At 37.0% G+C, this 17,751-nt stretch overlaps 1 non-coding gene across 1 annotated transcript; it reads left to right on the top strand.

The window, feature by feature from the left end:
- Window positions 1-515: 515 nt before the first annotated feature.
- On the top strand, window positions 516-622 carry LOC118349502. The gene has a single exon (XR_004802459.1). It is a non-coding gene; the product is annotated as a small nucleolar RNA R71 (small nucleolar RNA).
- The last annotated feature ends 17,129 nt before the right edge of the window (window positions 623-17,751 follow it).

Raw genomic sequence — 17,751 nt, 5'->3', positions numbered from 1 at the left:
TCTTCTCTTGCTGTGGAAACTGTTGAGGTGGTCTAACCAGCACTTGGTTATTGCTCCATGAAAAATTAGGGTGATTTCTCCATCTGGGATTGAACGTGTTTGAATAAGGATTGTTTTGATGTTGAAAATTGGACACGTGATGGGCTTGTTCATAACTCGGTTGAGCAAAAGGATTCCCCACTTGGCAATCTACACTTCAATGATTTTCTATGCAATGATCACAAACAACATTAGTATGAATAGCATTAACGTTCCTTTTACCTATTTGTTTGGATATATTTGCCAACTAGGCCACAATTGCAGACATAGAGTCAAGCTTAACAACACTGGTCGCCTTCTTTGGCATTGCTCTCTCTCAGGCCCACAGATAGTTGTTAGACACCAACTCTTGTGGAAGTTCATATGCGGCTTCAGGGGTCTTACTCAGTAATGCACCTCCTGTGGCTGCATCAACCATAGATCAATTTGTGGGTACCAAACCATTGTAAAATGTCTATACTTGAAGCTAGGTTGGGAGGCCATGATGTAGACACTTGTGCAATACATCCTTGTATCTCTCCCATGCCTCATACAATGATTCACACTCAAACTGGGTGAAGGTAGTGATATCATTCCTTAACTTCGCTGTCTTGGCCAGAGGGAAATATTTTGTTAAGAGTTTTTGTGCCAATTGCTCCCAGGTGGTGATGATGCTAGGCAGCAAATATTTCAACCAAGCTTTTGCTTTTTTCCTAAGTGAAAAAGGAAAAAGTCACAATCAAATTGCATCATCTGTCACTCCATTGTGTTTAAAAGTATCACAAATTTTTAGAAAATTTGCAATATGGACATTAGGAGCCTCTTGTGACAGCCCCCCAAACTAGGCAGTTTGCTAAATCATTTGAATGATAGATGGCTTGATCTTGAAGTTATTGGCATGTATAGTTGGCCGCCTTATATTAGATGTTGCCCCATTGATAGAGGGTATTATCGCATAGTCTCTTAACGCCTTGTGCTCCTGATCGGCCATATTAACTTTGGAGGCAGCGACCTCTTTCTTCTTCTCTTTATTGATCCGACGTAAGGTTCTTTCAATCTTGGGATCAAAAAGTGTATGCTCCAACGATTTAGATCAATGCATGCACTTCTGATTCTTGAAAAGAAAAATCAAACTGAGATCTAATTTAAACAAATAAAATAAAATCCAAAGTAATAAAATCTAGTTAGTATCAATATCAATAAGAAATAACTATTCCCCGGCAACGGTACCAAAAACTTATTCTCATAAAAATATATCTGCAAGTGCACAGAATCGTAATAAGTTATATAATGTTTTTAAGAAAACGGATATCGAACTCACAGGGAATAGTTATGCAATTGAGTATTGAAATTTACTAAATTAATTACTATTTGGAAAACCAAAATTTGAAGAATGAATTACGTAAATTAAACTGAAGAAAATAGCATCAAAATTAAGATTTTAAAGATAATAAGAATAGATCTAGAGCATTTGATTTCACCTAGCAAATCACACACAATTTATTATTCCTTGTTATAGAATTCCAATTATCTCAAGTTGATGATGAAGATCCCTTAACTATTTAATATTCTCTCTCGAACAATACCAAAAATATCTCTAATTAACAACTCCATATCTCTATGTGAATTTAACAAATTGGAGACTCCTTAAGTTCTTTGGATTTTTCTTGAAAATCACACTAATCGCAGTAAAGTATCTCTATTTTCGCTCAACTAATGGTGTTTAATCCTAGAACTTTAATCACAAATCACCTCTCGGTCTCATTGTGATTCAATGGATCGAACAGTAATTAGCAAGAAAATTTTAAACATTGAGAACAAGGAATAAACACTTAATCATATAAATATTGAAAATAAAATAACTTAGAATATAAATAGTATATTCAATACTAGACTACATTAAAACTCTAGAAAATAGAATTAGTTCATAATGAAACTAAAAGAAAAACATTAAGCCTAGTGTTCTTCGTTGGAATTAGTTGATAAAGCATGCAGCTCTCACCTCTGCACCCCAGATCTGCCTCCATGAAAGAAACGTAAAATAATAGACTCTGGAATATTTTTACTTTAAAACTTAGTCTCTGAAAACTCAGAACCCCTTATTCATCCCACAAGATGGGATTAAATAGATGTCAAAAATCAAATATGGAAACAAGATAAATACGACTACAATCTAGCCTGAAAATCTAGAAAATACTTTCTAAGGATAAATGTTAACATAAAATGAATTATCCCAAGAATAACGAGATTATCTAAAATGGAAGATTCAGTGATATGTGGCTTGAATGTGGAGTTCAGGAGGATTTGGTCGCCAACAGATTGATTGCGGTAAAGACTCTCGACTATGATGCCTTGTGCACTGAATATAACTGGTCTCCTCGCCTACCGAGAGGAAAGACTCCCGATCAGGATAATAGAACCTTCTTGCCAACTTACCGAGCAGTAAAGATGCTTGTGGCACCCCTAGCCCCCGCTTGGGATTAGACGGTCACTGAGACGCTAGGACATGTAACACAAGGCTACACACCCCTCGTACATGACAGATAATATGCTATGCACCTAAGTACACTAGCAGTATGAAATAACGATGCAGGTGAAAAATTAATAAAAGTCGGATAACTAAGCAATGCGATAAACAATTGCAAAGCACATGGCACCATATACTAATATCATAACCCAAACCATTGTCCAAGACAAAAACATAGGCCTTAAAGGCACAATATCCCAAAGAAAAGCATGAAGCATAATTTTAAAGTTCCCAAAACACAAGATTTCTACAAAAGAAACATAAGTCCTCAAAAATACTTAAACACCAGTACTCTTCATAACCCATGGGATTGTCGATGCTCAGGTGGTAACAGACCTAAATCCTTTGCTACTGCCTTCGCTTCAGCCGAACCCTTAGAGGCTCACTCTAAACATGTAGACAACTGGACCATATTCCACCAAAACTTCAAATTCTTAGCGGGTTGATAGATCGTAGCATCAATTTCTGTCTCACTAATACTATGTAAGATCTCCCTGAGTGGCTTAGCAATATGGATTAACACATCCGCAGTGTAGTCTTGATGAGCCTAAATAGTGAACTCATCTTCTATTAGAGAATCGGCCTGGTTCATGTTTCCTAGGTATCTAGAGTACCTGTTACAACTTCTACCATTCTGGTTGGGGAATGGTAGTGGAAATTACCACAATGAGATTTCGAGAAATCTCAGCAAGTAATCATACAACATACCACAGTTAATACAATCATACAAAAAGTACATCATGATATGCGTGCATGGACATATACTTGACTCATGCCTTAACCAGAACTTGACTTATGCAATTGACCATTTACAAAGACTTGTAAGAGAGACATAAACGTTTCATGAAAACTTCTTAACTTCTTATTCACGTGATCTTATTCTCAGCCTGTCTTATCAGAACATATCACAAGATTTTCATCGAGTGATTCTTATCATATGAGCTCTTATACTTGTTTAGAGGGTGGACATAACACGGTTCCCCTCCTCACATTGCGTGTTCCTACTAGTTACCGTTCCTACTAGTTACCGCACCATCAATGGTCCGTACACCGTAATGAATACGTCATAAACAGAGAATCATATTAACTCGACCTTACTTTGTCGAGTTACATGCCTTATGCACCCACTAGTGTTAGGTGCCTCCAAGCTCCGACATTCTTTAAAAAGAATCCATTCGAGGCTCGTCGACTATTCTTTGTCGACCTAGGGTTACCACTCAATTATTAAGCACTCCAGTGTGGACATAAGAGTTCCACTAGGACATTCCCCCGCCCTAGCACTTGGGGTCGTGATAAAACTTTTTCTTTGAAAACATTTGCTTTGAAAACACTTTTTAAAAACACTTCTTCCCCCAAATGCTTGTGATATGAGACTTAAACATGCTTACTTATAGTTGACATTTGACATATGAAATGTCGTGCATGAAGTAACCAAACATAGCATGTTCAATTCATGGCATGATAACATGAAACATCCAAACATATTCATGGAATCATAAGAACTTGCTTAGGCCAAAACACATACGGGTAAAAATCATGAAATTCATCACTTAAACATGTTCGAATCTTCAAGCAAATAACATAGTGATCAAAGCATAGTAAAACAATGCATGAAATCATAACATTTGGCTAAGGTCCGAAACATTCAAGACACATTCAAGCCGAAACTTCATGTTGCATAAACTATCAACCTTAATCAAGTAAAAACCGAAACTTATAAGAGTATTTCCTGGCATTTTCATCACAAATTCAAAGCATATAATTCCTTCCATAGATTGATGCAAGATCATATTAACATAATCAAACAATCAATTAAGAAATAGCAAACATGGCAATGAAAAGATTTACACAATCATATACAAATATTAACCAAGAATCGGTTGAGTGTATACTTACAAAATCCTTGTAAAGAAACATTAGCAAGTTGTAAATCTGAACATACGATATTAGAAAGAGCATCTAAAACCCTATTTCATGTTTATAAGTGCGTGTGTTTCTAGGGCATCACTTGGTCTTAAACCCTTCGACTTCTGGGGTTATTAGGTTAAAACCTTCTTCATTTCACACATAAGGTAAAACAAAATCTAAGATAGCCAAGAATACATGTGATGGTCGAAACATGAAAGATAAATTCCCCCCTTCACTAATTGGCCTCAAGGGTTTCTCTTAGAAACCCTAAATCATTTCCAAGCAAAATAGTAGAAAGTGTGTGCTCTATCATTTCTCAAAGTCTAATGAGATTTGAATCTCATTTTCGGATTGAGAAAAGATTTGTATATGAGCAAGACTTAGGAGAACCGAATCTTACCTTGCAAATCCTTGGGTAGCTGAAATCCTTTTCTTGCAAGGATCTTCCTTGTTTGGTTGGTGAGAAAACACAAGAAAATGGGAGAACTTTCAAAGGAACTTGAGAGAATTGTGTGGAAAGAGTGGGAACTCATACAAAATCCAAAAAATGGCAAGGGAAGAGCCTCCTAGGCATGAACCGTTCTCTTTATATAGAGACCCTTCACTTCCCTCCTTGTTTGAATCAAAACCCTTGCATGTGAGACAAGTGGCAAGGTTTCTTCTTCTTCCTCTCTCAAAAATAGAAAACCTTTTGGAGTTGCCCACTTAGATTGCATTGGGAAGGGGCATTCTTGGGTGTAGCATGTCGGCTTCTCTCCTTAGCCAAAAATCTCATTTCCCTCTTATGCCCTTCCTTTCCTTTAACAAGTCAACATCTTCTCAAGGGGTAACTTGGTAAAACCATGCATGACCTTTCCTATTCCTAACAAGAGGCTCTTGGCATGGAAGACAAAGTGACATTGGGCTTGTGCCATAGCCCTAGCCGTCCCTCTCGCTTTCCATTCCCAAGGTGTTGCTTCATCTTCCCAAAGTTCATTCCCTAGGTGACCCTTCACATTTCATTGGTCCAAAATGCACTAAGTGACAAGTGGCAAACAAATGGAAATGCTTGGGGGCATGCTAGCCGAAAACCTTAGGGGCAAACTTGTCCTTCATATAAAAGTCTCATCCCAAAAGTCTTCTAGAAACTTGGTGCATGCTTGACACATGGCAAAACTTACAAAATTCGAAATCCCAAAGGCCTCCCTTCAATTTCCTATGCAAAAGCTTCTAGAAAGATGTCATTTCAGTTTCCTAGGCTCCCCTTTCCAAGAAACCTACATTGGAACTTGAAGCTTTTGACAAAAAGCAATGGGTTGGGCGTGTAAGCCCATCTAGGTGCTTTCCTACACCTCTTTTTCCCTTTTAGCCCACTTTCAAGACTAGGTTCGAAGTATTACATTCTTGGGTCACATAACATTTAGCAAATTTAGAATTGGATCATGGGGCTAAACCATTGGACCTAAATTCCCAATAAGGCCGAAATTCTAAGGTAAACTAGAGCCACTTTCTCTTGGGCTTAAATTACTACATCCAAGGCTTCTAAGGCCTTTCAAAGTAACTAAGGCTCCTAAAGTACCAAGGCAACCTAGAACAATTCTAAGGGCCAAGCCTAGACGAAACTTGGGCCATCACATCCTCCCCTCCTAAAAAAACGATTTCGTCCTTGAAATTGGCACCGCAATCATTAATCAAAACACCTATAAGTAGAGATACCAGACTACTTCCTCCTCCATAAGCGGCCGTAGATTTTTCAGACAACGTTGAGGATGAGGGCATCTCATCAGCCTCCACGGTCATAGAGTCATGAGAAAAGTAGAATATGGCTTCCAAATCATAATTGAAATACATATTGGCCCGCATTTCATTCAATCTATGTTCTATCTCGAGCTTGGTGTCCTCGATTGGTTGACCTACTTCATGAAAACGAATATGATCCACAGATGTATCCGAAGTCTCAAAAGGTACAAACCGACTTGCACATTCTTCCGCTGTGCGACTTGATTATGCTTCTGGATCAAAATTACGCAAATTTCTTCTTTCTGCTTCCTTCGAGCTACTCCACAGCTACTGTTCCTCATGTGGTAATGCTCGTCGAAAGCGAAGTCTTCCTTGACCATCTGCATCCATCACATGAGTGCGATGATGCTCAAGTCGCTCTCTGATATGACGTTCTCTTTGTTCCCTCAACTGAGCCATTGAAGAAACTGACATATGTGGGGTCCTTCTAGTTCGTGCCATTCCCTGTTTCAAGGGTTTGATAGGTGTACACATGATTACCATACTTAAACTAGCAAGCACGAAACATACAATTTCTTATAGAACAAAACATTCGTGGCATATGTATACATCCATTACATCCATTACATCCATATCACACAATTCATACATACATCAAAGGTTTTTAAGCTACAAACAAGTGGGGATATTCGCTTCTTATTATATCCTCCCGTTCCCAAGTTGCTTCTTCAAATTCTGGATTGTTCCAGAGCACTTTCAATAGAGGTATCTTATGATATGAACCCGCGGTAATGGAATCCCTTGAATCCACAATCAATTTGAAAACTCCCCAAGAAAGCCAAAATCAAGTCAATGGATGGAGAACCTAGACTCGATGAGAACTCATTTCAAGAACCTAGATTATATTAAAATCTAGACCCGTTGAAGAACCCGTCTCAAGAACCCAGATTACAAAGAAGGAACGCCACAAAGGTTGTGATTTATCTTTAATAAGTTTAAAAGTTCAATTAAGAACAAGAGGAGTTAAACTCAACTCACAATGAATAAATTCATCAAATCTCATAAACTGATTAACATGAGGCAACAAAGAGTATTTAAATCAAAACCTAATTAAAACCCTAGCCAAAATAATGCCCCATCTTCCAAAAATACCCCTGAGTGAACAGTGCCACGACTACTGTACGACGCTACAATAACTCGGCTACAATAACCCTAACCATAGTTCAATAAGATAATAACTTCCCCAACATGCCCTTGCATAGGCCCCCTTAAGTGCTTCCCATAATAAACTCAATTATTCTAAACTAATAAAATAAGTTCTTTAAATGAATTAAATAAGTTGAAAGCCTTCAAGTGCCCAAAGCCTTTAAGTCATGTTATTGCCCTTTCCATAGCTTATCAAATGAATTAAAGCTGAATCTTCATCATTTAAGCCCTTGAACTTGTATTTGGCCAATCTGGAAGTTGCAACATATCTTTAAGACTAGGCCCACCTTGGTTCCCATCATTCCCCCTCTCCTCAAAAGGATTCGACCTCGAATCTCCACCTGGATCAAAGGGAAAAATGTTAGTAACATTATCATTAATTTCATATGCATTATCATTAATTTGTTCAAGAATTTGAAAAAATCCATCGAAGCTACTCCTGTTGTCAACAGATAAAAGCATTAAATCTAAAGGAGTAAATGCATTAAATCTATAAACAATTTCAAAAGGAGAATATAAAGTGGTAATATGCATCGTCCTATTATATGCAAGCTCTATAAATCCATCCATAACCACAAAAATAGAATCTCTACTCCTTTCTTTCCTAGGCAGCCCCAAAACAAAATCCATAGATATGTCTACATACGACCCACTAGGAATAGGTAAGGGTGTATACAACCCATGTGGCAAAAGCTTAAATTTGGCCTTTCTGCATGTAATGCACCTGCCAGAAATACGATTGACATCTCCCTTCATCTTAAACCAACATAAATGTTCTTGCAAAAAATCTAATGTTTTCTTGACACCAAAATGACTACTCCAATTATATGCAAACTCAATGAAAGGCAAATGATAGTCCCGCAAACGTTCATGCAACAAGTCAATGTATGACAAATGATACTTCCACAAACATTCATGCAACATGTTTAAAATCTTCTTTATACCAAAATAACAACTCCAATTATATGCAAACTCAATGAAAGGCAAATGATACTCTCGCAAACGTTCATGCAGCATGTCAATGAATGGCAAATGATACTCCCACAAACGTTTAGACAACACATCAATGAATGGCAAATGATACTTCCACCAATGTTCATGCAACATAACAATGAATGGTAAATGATACTCCCACAAACATTCATGCAACACATCAATGAATGACAATTGATACTTCCACAAAAGTTCATGCAACACGTCATTGAAAGGCAAATGATATTCCCACAAACGTTCATGCAACACAACAAAAGTCTTCCTTACACAAGGTTACCCAACAAATCACCATGTCTATCACACACAAGCAACTTACGCAAAAAGCTAGTAGGCACACCAAATCTATTCTTTCTAAACAAGTACCAATCTAGTTTATAGAACTTACCAAATGATGTTTTCTCACATGTTCCATACACACTAGGAAAGTCATCATCATTAGCATACAATTCCTTATCATATTCAAGTCTCAACAATTTTGCATTTAAAATGAAGACAAGGACATACCTTCTTGCTAAAGCATCAACCACAAAAATTTCCATACCTTGTGTGTATTTGAATAGATGAGGAAAAGTCTCAATACAATCCTCCCGCTTATCACATATTCTAGTCAACAACTTACTTTATCCTTTTAAGTGTGTCAAGGACTCATGTTCTTCAAAGAAAGGTCGGTCAGGAATTGTCACACCTGACACAAAATCAATGTAGTGCTCTATCTCACTAAAAGGTGGCAATCCACTAAATACACTGCTAGGAAAAACGATCTCATATCCTTGCAACAAAGAGACAACAATACTAGGCAAACATATTTCAAATTCGTTAGGATTAAGACTTGCCTTAGAATAAAAACTCAATTTTCTCTTTGTTTTTCTCTCACTTTCTTCACACTCTCTTTTCTTTCCACTCTCTTTTTCCCTTTCACACTCTTTTTTCTTTTCACTTTCTTTTTTTCTGTCACTCTCTTTTTCTTCATCTTTTTTTGTACTCTCGACCTCACAATTATTTTTCAGCTCATTCTCTCTTTTTCTTGAGGTCTTAATCTCACCCTCTTCTTTTTTATCTCTCATTTATCTCTCATTCTCTATTTCGGCCTCACTATTTCTTTTTTTTTCAATCTCACCTTCACTCTTGTTTTCCAGCTCAATCTCACATTCACTCTTGCTTTTCAGCTTAATCTCACTTTCACTCTTGCTTTTTTGCTCAATCTCCTTTTCACTTTTTCTTTTTTGATCACTCTCACTTTTACTCTTTCTTTTTTAATCACTCTCATTTTCATTCTTTCTTTTTTGAGCAACCTCACTTTTCAACTTCAATTGGTCCCCATGGACCTGTGTTGGAGTTAAAGGAGCAAGTTTGATTGTTTTTCCATCCTTTTCAAAACTGTACATGTTCCTTAAACCATCATGGATCACCTTCCTATCATACTGCCAGGGCTTCCCCAACAAAATATGACCAGCATGCATAGGCACTACATCACAAAGGGCCATATCCTGGTATTTTCCAATTGAAAAAGAAACTAGCACTTGTTTATTTACCCTAACCTCGCCACACTCACTCAACCACTACAATATGTTTGGTCTAGGGTGTTTCAAGGTATGCAAATTCAATTTCTCAACTAAAGTAGTGCTAGCCAAATTAATACAACTCCTCAAATCAATGATCATACTACATACCTTGTTGTTGATGTGGCATCTAGTATGAAAAGTGTTCTCGTTCTGCTGCTGTATATCATCCATCTTAATTTGTGTATTGAGTGCATGCCTAGTAACAAGAGACTCACCTTACTCTTCATTCTTACACTTATGTTCAATACAAGGCTCACTCCTCCTCCTATCTCTCCTGCCATGTAGATTTCTAATTACCGCTTCTTGATGATCCATCATATCTCTCACTTCACCCAACACCATGTTCAACCGCTCAAACTGTTGTTGCATGGCTTGCAACACAACTGATGATGAGCTACTCCGATGAGACATCATTATAAGGTGCTGCACAAAAGAATGTTAGTGGTAAAAAAGAAAACCTCACACGCTCCCTTATGTGTTTACACTCGAATAATGGCACTCTACTCATGTTTCATCACTCTTAATTGGCTTTTTCCCGACAATAGTCTCACACTCTCTTGCCTTTTACCTCAAGAGTTTTCCCACTCAAGTTCATTAAGAACTAATTGAACCCAATCAAGATAAAGAAACCTTATTTTATCCCAACTAGTAATTAGGTCCAAGAAACAAGAACAAGAGAAACACGGAAGGAATAAAAATGACACGAGAATCAAGGAAGTTATATGAATGAAAGAGTAACAATAAGACAAGATACCAATTTTAATGATGTATGCAGTAGCCCCTTTGATGATGATAAGGTTCAATCAACAAATTTCTTTCTTTCTCCTTTTTGTAACTATGTAGCAACCTTTGAATATGCTACCTTTTCTTTTCCTTTTTTTTTTTTTTTGAATTTTCTTTTCTTTTCCTTTCCTATCTTTTCTTTTCTTTTCTCTTCTTCTCTCAAAATAAGAGAAGATAATCAATTGTGAAATACTCAATTGTGAAAATCATGCAATTGAATTCAACCACACAAGAATTGACAATGAAATAGAAGAGAATAAATGGAACGACACTCCAAAGCAATGGACAAACTTAGAGATGTAAGAAATCCTAGAATTTTGGAACCCTAGGAGATGCAAATTTCAGCCAAACCAAAAAACCCTAAGAATTTCAGCAGCCTACTTTTTGTTTCAAATTTTTTTTTTTTGCAACCCTAGAACAATGAAGCCCTAGAATCAAAATTAAAGATACAATAATTAAAAGATAGAATTAGACCTGATTGGAAACCTTGCTCTGAATACCAAATGATATGAACCCGCGGGAATGGAATCCCTTGAACCCATAATCAATTTGAAAACTCGCCAAGAAAGCCAAAATCAAGTCAATGGATGGAGAACCTAGACCCGATGAGAACTCGTTTCAAGAACCTAGATTACAAAGGAGGAACGTCACAAAAGTTGTGATTTACCTTTCATAAGTTCAAAAGTTCAATTAAGAACAAGAGGAGTAAAACTCAACTCACAATGAATAAATTCATTAAATTTCATAAACTGATTAACATGAGGCAACAAAGAGTATTTAAATCAAAACCTAATTAAAACCCTAGCCAAAATAATGCCCCATCTTCCAAAAATACCCCTGAGTGAACAGTGCCGCGACTACTGTACGACGCTACAATAACTCCGCTACAATAACCCTAACCATAGTTCAATAAGATAATAACTTCCCCAACATGCCCTTGCATAGGCCCCCTTAAGTGCTTCCCATAATAAACTCAATTATTCTAAACTAATAAAATAAGTTCTTTAAATGAATTAAATAAGTTGAAAGCCTTCAAGTGCCCAAAGCCTTTAAGTCATGTTGTTGCCCTTTCCATAGCTTATCAAATGAATTAAAGCTGAATCTTCATCATTTAAGCCCTTGAACTTGTATTTGGCCAATCTGGAAGTTGCAACATATCTTTAAGACTAGGCCCACCTTGGTTCCCATCATTCCCCCTCTCCTCAAAAGGATTCGACCTCGAATCTCCACCTGGATCAAAGGGAAAAATGTTAGTAACATTATCATTAATTTCATATGCATTATCATTAATTTGTTCAAGAATTTGAAAAAATCCATCGAAGCTACTCCTGTTGTCAACAGATAAAAGCATTAAATCTAAAGGAGTAAATGCATTAAATCTATAAACAATTTCAAAAGGAGAATATAAAGTGGTAATATGCATCGTCCTATTATATGCAAGCTCTATAAATCCATCCATAACCACAAAAATAGAATCTCTACTCCTTTCTTTCCTAGGCAGCCCCAAAACAAAATCCATAGATATGTCTACATACGACCCACTAGGAATAGGTAAGGGTGTATACAACCCATGTGGCAAAAGCTTAAATTTGGCCTTTCTGCATGTAATGCACCTGCCAGAAATACGATTGACATCTCCCTTCATCTTAAACCAACATAAATGTTCTTGCAAAAAATCTAATGTTTTCTTGACACCAAAATGACTACTCCAATTATATGCAAACTCAATGAAAGGCAAATGATAGTCCCGCAAACGTTCATGCAACAAGTCAATGTATGACAAATGATACTTCCACAAACATTCATGCAACATGTTTAAAATCTTCTTTATACCAAAATAACAACTCCAATTATATGCAAACTCAATGAAAGGCAAATGATACTCTCGCAAACGTTCATGCAGCATGTCAATGAATGGCAAATGATACTCCCACAAACGTTTAGACAACACATCAATGAATGGCAAATGATACTTCCACCAATGTTCATGCAACATAACAATGAATGGTAAATGATACTCCCACAAACATTCATGCAACACATCAATGAATGACAATTGATACTTCCACAAAAGTTCATGCAACACGTCATTGAAAGGCAAATGATATTCCCACAAACGTTCATGCAACACAACAAAAGTCTTCCTTACACAAGGTTACCCAACAAATCACCATGTCTATCACACACAAGCAACTTACGCAAAAAGCTAGTAGGCACACCAAATCTATTCTTTCTAAACAAGTACCAATCTAGTTTATAGAACTTACCAAATGATGTTTCTCACATGTTCCATACACACTAGGAAAGTCATCATCATTAGCATACAATTCCTTATCATATTCAAGTCTCAACAATTTTGCATTTAAAATGAAGACAAGGACATACCTTCTTGCTAAAGCATCAACCACAAAAATTTCCATACCTTGTGTGTATTTGAATAGATGAGGAAAAGTCTCAATACAATCCTCCCACTTATCACATATTCTAGTCAACAACTTACTTTATCCTTTTAAGTGTGTCAAGGACTCATGTTCTTCAAAGAAAGGTCGGTCAGGAATTGTCACACCTGACACAAAATCAATGTAGTGCTCTATCTCACTAAAAGGTGGCAATCCACTAAATACACTGCTAGGAAAAACGATCTCATATCCCTGCAACAAAGAGACAACAATACTAGGCAAACATATTTCAAATTCGTTAGGATTAAGACTTGCCTTAGAATAAAAACTCAATTTTCTCTTTGTTTTTCTCTCACTTTCTTCACACTCTCTTTTCTTTCCACTCTCTTTTTCCCTTTCACACTCTTTTTTCTTTTCACTTTCTTTTTTTCTGTCACTCTCTTTTTCTTCATCTTTTTTTGTACTCTCGACCTCACAATTATTTTTCAGCTCATTCTCTCTTTTTCTTGAGGTCTTAATCTCACCCTCTTCTTTTTTATCTCTCATTTATCTCTCATTCTCTATTTCGGCCTCACTATTTCTTTTTTTTTCAATCTCACCTTCACTCTTGTTTTCCAGCTCAATCTCACATTCACTCTTGCTTTTCAGCTTAATCTCACTTTCACTCTTGCTTTTTTGCTCAATCTCCTTTTCACTTTTTCTTTTTTGATCACTCTTACTTTTACTCTTTCTTTTTTAATCACTCTCATTTTCATTCTTTCTTTTTTGAGCAACCTCACTTTTCAACTTCAATTGGTCCCCATGGACCTGTGTTGGAGTTAAAGGAGCAAGTTTGATTGTTTTTCCATCCTTTTCAAAACTGTACATGTTCCTTAAACCATCATGGATCACCTTCCTATCATACTGCCAGGGCTTCCCCAACAAAATATGACCAGCATGCATAGGCACTACATCACAAAGGGCCATATCCTGGTATTTTCCAATTGAAAAAGAAACTAGCACTTGTTTATTTACCCTAACCTCGCCACACTCACTCAACCACTACAATATGTTTGGTCTAGGGTGTTTCAAGGTATGCAAATTCAATTTCTCAACTAAAGTAGTGCTAGCCAAATTAATACAACTCCTCAAATCAATGATCATACTACATACCTTGTTGTTGATGTGGCATCTAGTATGAAAAGTGTTCTCGTTCTGCTGCTGTATATCATCCATCTTAATTTGTGTATTGAGTGCATGCCTAGTAACAAGAGACTCACCTTACTCTTCATTCTTACACTTATGTTCAATACAAGGCTCACTCCTCCTCCTATCTCTACTGCCATGTAGATTTCTAATTACCGCTTCTTGATGATCCATCATATCTCTCACTTCACCCAACACCATGTTCAACCGCTCAAACTGTTGTTGCATGGCTTGCAACACAACTAATGATGAGCTACTCCGATGAGACATCATTATAAGGTGCTGCACAAAAGAATGTTAGTGGTAAAAAAGAAAACCTCACACGCTCCCTTATGTGTTTACACTCGAATAATGGCACTCTACTCATGTTTCATCACTCTTAATTGGCTTTTTCCCGACAATAGTCTCACACTCTCTTGCCTTTTACCTCAAGAGTTTTCCCACTCAAGTTCATTAAGAACTAATTGAACCCAATCAAGATAAAGAAACCTTATTTTATCCCAACTAGTAATTAGGTCCAAGAAACAAGAACAAGAGAAACACGGAAGGAATAAAAATGACACGAGAATCAAGGAAGTTATATGAATGAAAGAGTAACAATAAGACAAGATACCAATTTTAATGATGTATGCAGTAGCCCCTTTGATGATGATAAGGTTCAATCAACAAATTTCTTTCTTTCTCCTTTTTGTAACTATGTAGCAACCTTTGAATATGCTACCTTTTCTTTTCCTTTTTTTTTTTTTTGAATTTTCTTTTCTTTTCCTTTCCTATCTTTTCTTTTCTTTTCTCTTCTTCTCTCAAAATAAGAGAAGATAATCAATTGTGAAATACTCAATTGTGAAAATCATGCAATTGAATTCAACCACACAAGAATTGACAATGAAATAGAAGAGAATAAATGGAACGACACTCCAAAGCAATGGACAAACTTAGAGATGTAAGAAATCCTAGAATTTTGGAACCCTAGGAGATGCAAATTTCAGCCAAACCAAAAAACCCTAAGAATTTCAGCAGCCTACTTTTTGTTTCAAATTTTTTTTTTTTGCAACCCTAGAACAATGAAGCCCTAGAATCAAAATTAAAGATACAATAATTAAAAGATAGAATTAGACCTGATTGGAAACCTTGCTCTGAATACCAAATGATATGAACCCGCGGGAATGGAATCCCTTGAACCCATAATCAATTTGAAAACTCGCCAAGAAAGCCAAAATCAAGTCAATGGATGGAGAACCTAGACCCGATGAGAACTCGTTTCAAGAACCTAGATTACAAAGGAGGAACGTCACAAAAGTTGTGATTTACCTTTCATAAGTTCAAAAGTTCAATTAAGAACAAGAGGAGTAAAACTCAACTCACAATGAATAAATTCATTAAATTTCATAAACTGATTAACATGAGGCAACAAAGAGTATTTAAACCAAAACCTAATTAAAACCCTAGCCAAAATAATGCCCCATCTTCTAAAAATATCCCTGAGTGAACAGTGCCGCGGCTACTGTACGATGCTACAGTAACTTGGCTACAGTAACCCTAACCTAGTTCAATAAAATAATAGCTTTCCCAACATGCCCTTGTATAGGCGCCTTTAAGTGCTTCCCATAATAAACTCAATAATTCTAAACTAATAAAATAAGTTCTTTAAATGAATTGAATAAGTTGAAAGCCTTCAAGTGCCCAAAGCGTTTAAGTCATGTTGTTGCCCTTTCCATAGCTTATCAAATAAATTAAAGCTGAATCTTCATCATTTAAGCCCTTGAACTTGTATTTGGCCAATCTGAAACTTGCAACATATGTTTAAGACTAGGCCCACCTTGGCTCCCATCATTCTAGTTCGTGCCATTCCCTGTTCCAAGGGTTTGATAGGTGTACACATGATTACCATACTTAAACTAGCAAGCACGAAACATACAATTTCTTATAGAACAACACATTTGTGGCATATGTATACATCCAGTACATCCATATCACACAATTCATACATACATCAAAGGTTTTTAAGCTACAAACAAGTGGGGATATTCGCCTCTTATTATATCCTCCCGTTCCCAAGTTGCTTCCTCAAATTCTGGGTTGTTCCAGAGCACTTTCAATAGAGGTATCTTTCGATTCCTTAACTCATATTCCTTACGATCCACAATCTGTACTGGCCATTCTATATAAGACAAATTGGGTTGAAGCTAAATCTCATCGGACTTCATAACTACTGGCCGTTTTTCTCTGAAACTATTCTTCAAAGTTGATACATGAAACACATTGTGTATTCCCTGCATCTCTGTTGGCAGATTCAATCTGTCAGCTACTGGATCAACTCTTTCAACTATTTCGTAGGGTCCTACGTATCGGGGGTTTAACTCTTTCAGCTAAGGGCTCGAGAGTTCACTAACTTGGTGCAAGGGACCATGACTGTGCGCCAGTATGCTGCAAGGTTTGCAGAATTATCATGTTTCGCCGCATACTTGATTCCTGATGAGGAGAAAATGACTAGGAAGTTTGAGGAAGGTTTGAACTACAGGATTTATGAATGGGTGATGGTCCTACAGATTCAGAATTTTTCAGAATTAGTACACAAGGCTATGCTAGTTGAGCAGAATCTCAAGAGGGGTGCTGAATTGCAAGAACAGAGGAAGAGAGCTGCTCCACAAGGATTCCCTAGTTTGGATCAAGGGCAATGGAAAAGGAGAAATGAGGGGAGCAGTTCAAGTCAGAGACAGATACAGGGAAATCATACATCTAACCCCTGTAAGTTCTGTGACCGCATACACCATGGAGAGTGCAGAAAGGAAGTGGGATCATGTTTCAAATGCGGTAAGGATGGGCATTTCATTAGAGAATGTCTATTGTTTGCAGTGAACAACAGAAGGCCCAACCCAGCTCAAAACTTTGGGCCCAATAACCAAGGCAACAATCAGAAGAGGACTGTACCAGCACGGGTGTTTGCTTTGACACCGGGAGAAGCTGAGATAAGGATGATGTCATCACAGGTATAATTTTCTGACCATCCCTTAACATTTTTTTTTATGTTGAGAATTAAGGATTATTTATCTTATTATCTCTTTGGATTATATGACGTAACTAGGAATTATTCCCTTATTTCTCAATAAGGCTACTGTTTTATTTGACTCGGGGGCTACCCACTCCTTTATTTCAATCGATTATGTTAAACTGTGCCCCATTGTTGCTAATGAGATGGACTACAATTTGAGGGTCTCTACCCCAACTGGTGATATGGTGACTTGTGACAAGATTATACTCAAGTGTCCAATAACTATTAGCGGGAAAGAAATGCCAGGTAACCTGATAGTCTTTCCTATGATTGGGTTTGACGTGATTTTGGGAATGGATTGGTTAGCTTCTAGTTATGCTAGTATTGATTGTTTCAGAAGGGAAGTGGTGTTCAAGTTCCTGGAAGAAGAGGAACTTCAGTTTATGGGTTCCAGGGTGCGTA

The sequence above is a fragment of the Juglans regia genome, chromosome 9 (assembly GCF_001411555.2).
Source record: "Juglans regia cultivar Chandler chromosome 9, Walnut 2.0, whole genome shotgun sequence".
Taxonomy (NCBI): Eukaryota; Viridiplantae; Streptophyta; class Magnoliopsida; order Fagales; family Juglandaceae; genus Juglans; species Juglans regia.
This window is presented reverse-complemented; position numbering and strand designations above follow the sequence as displayed.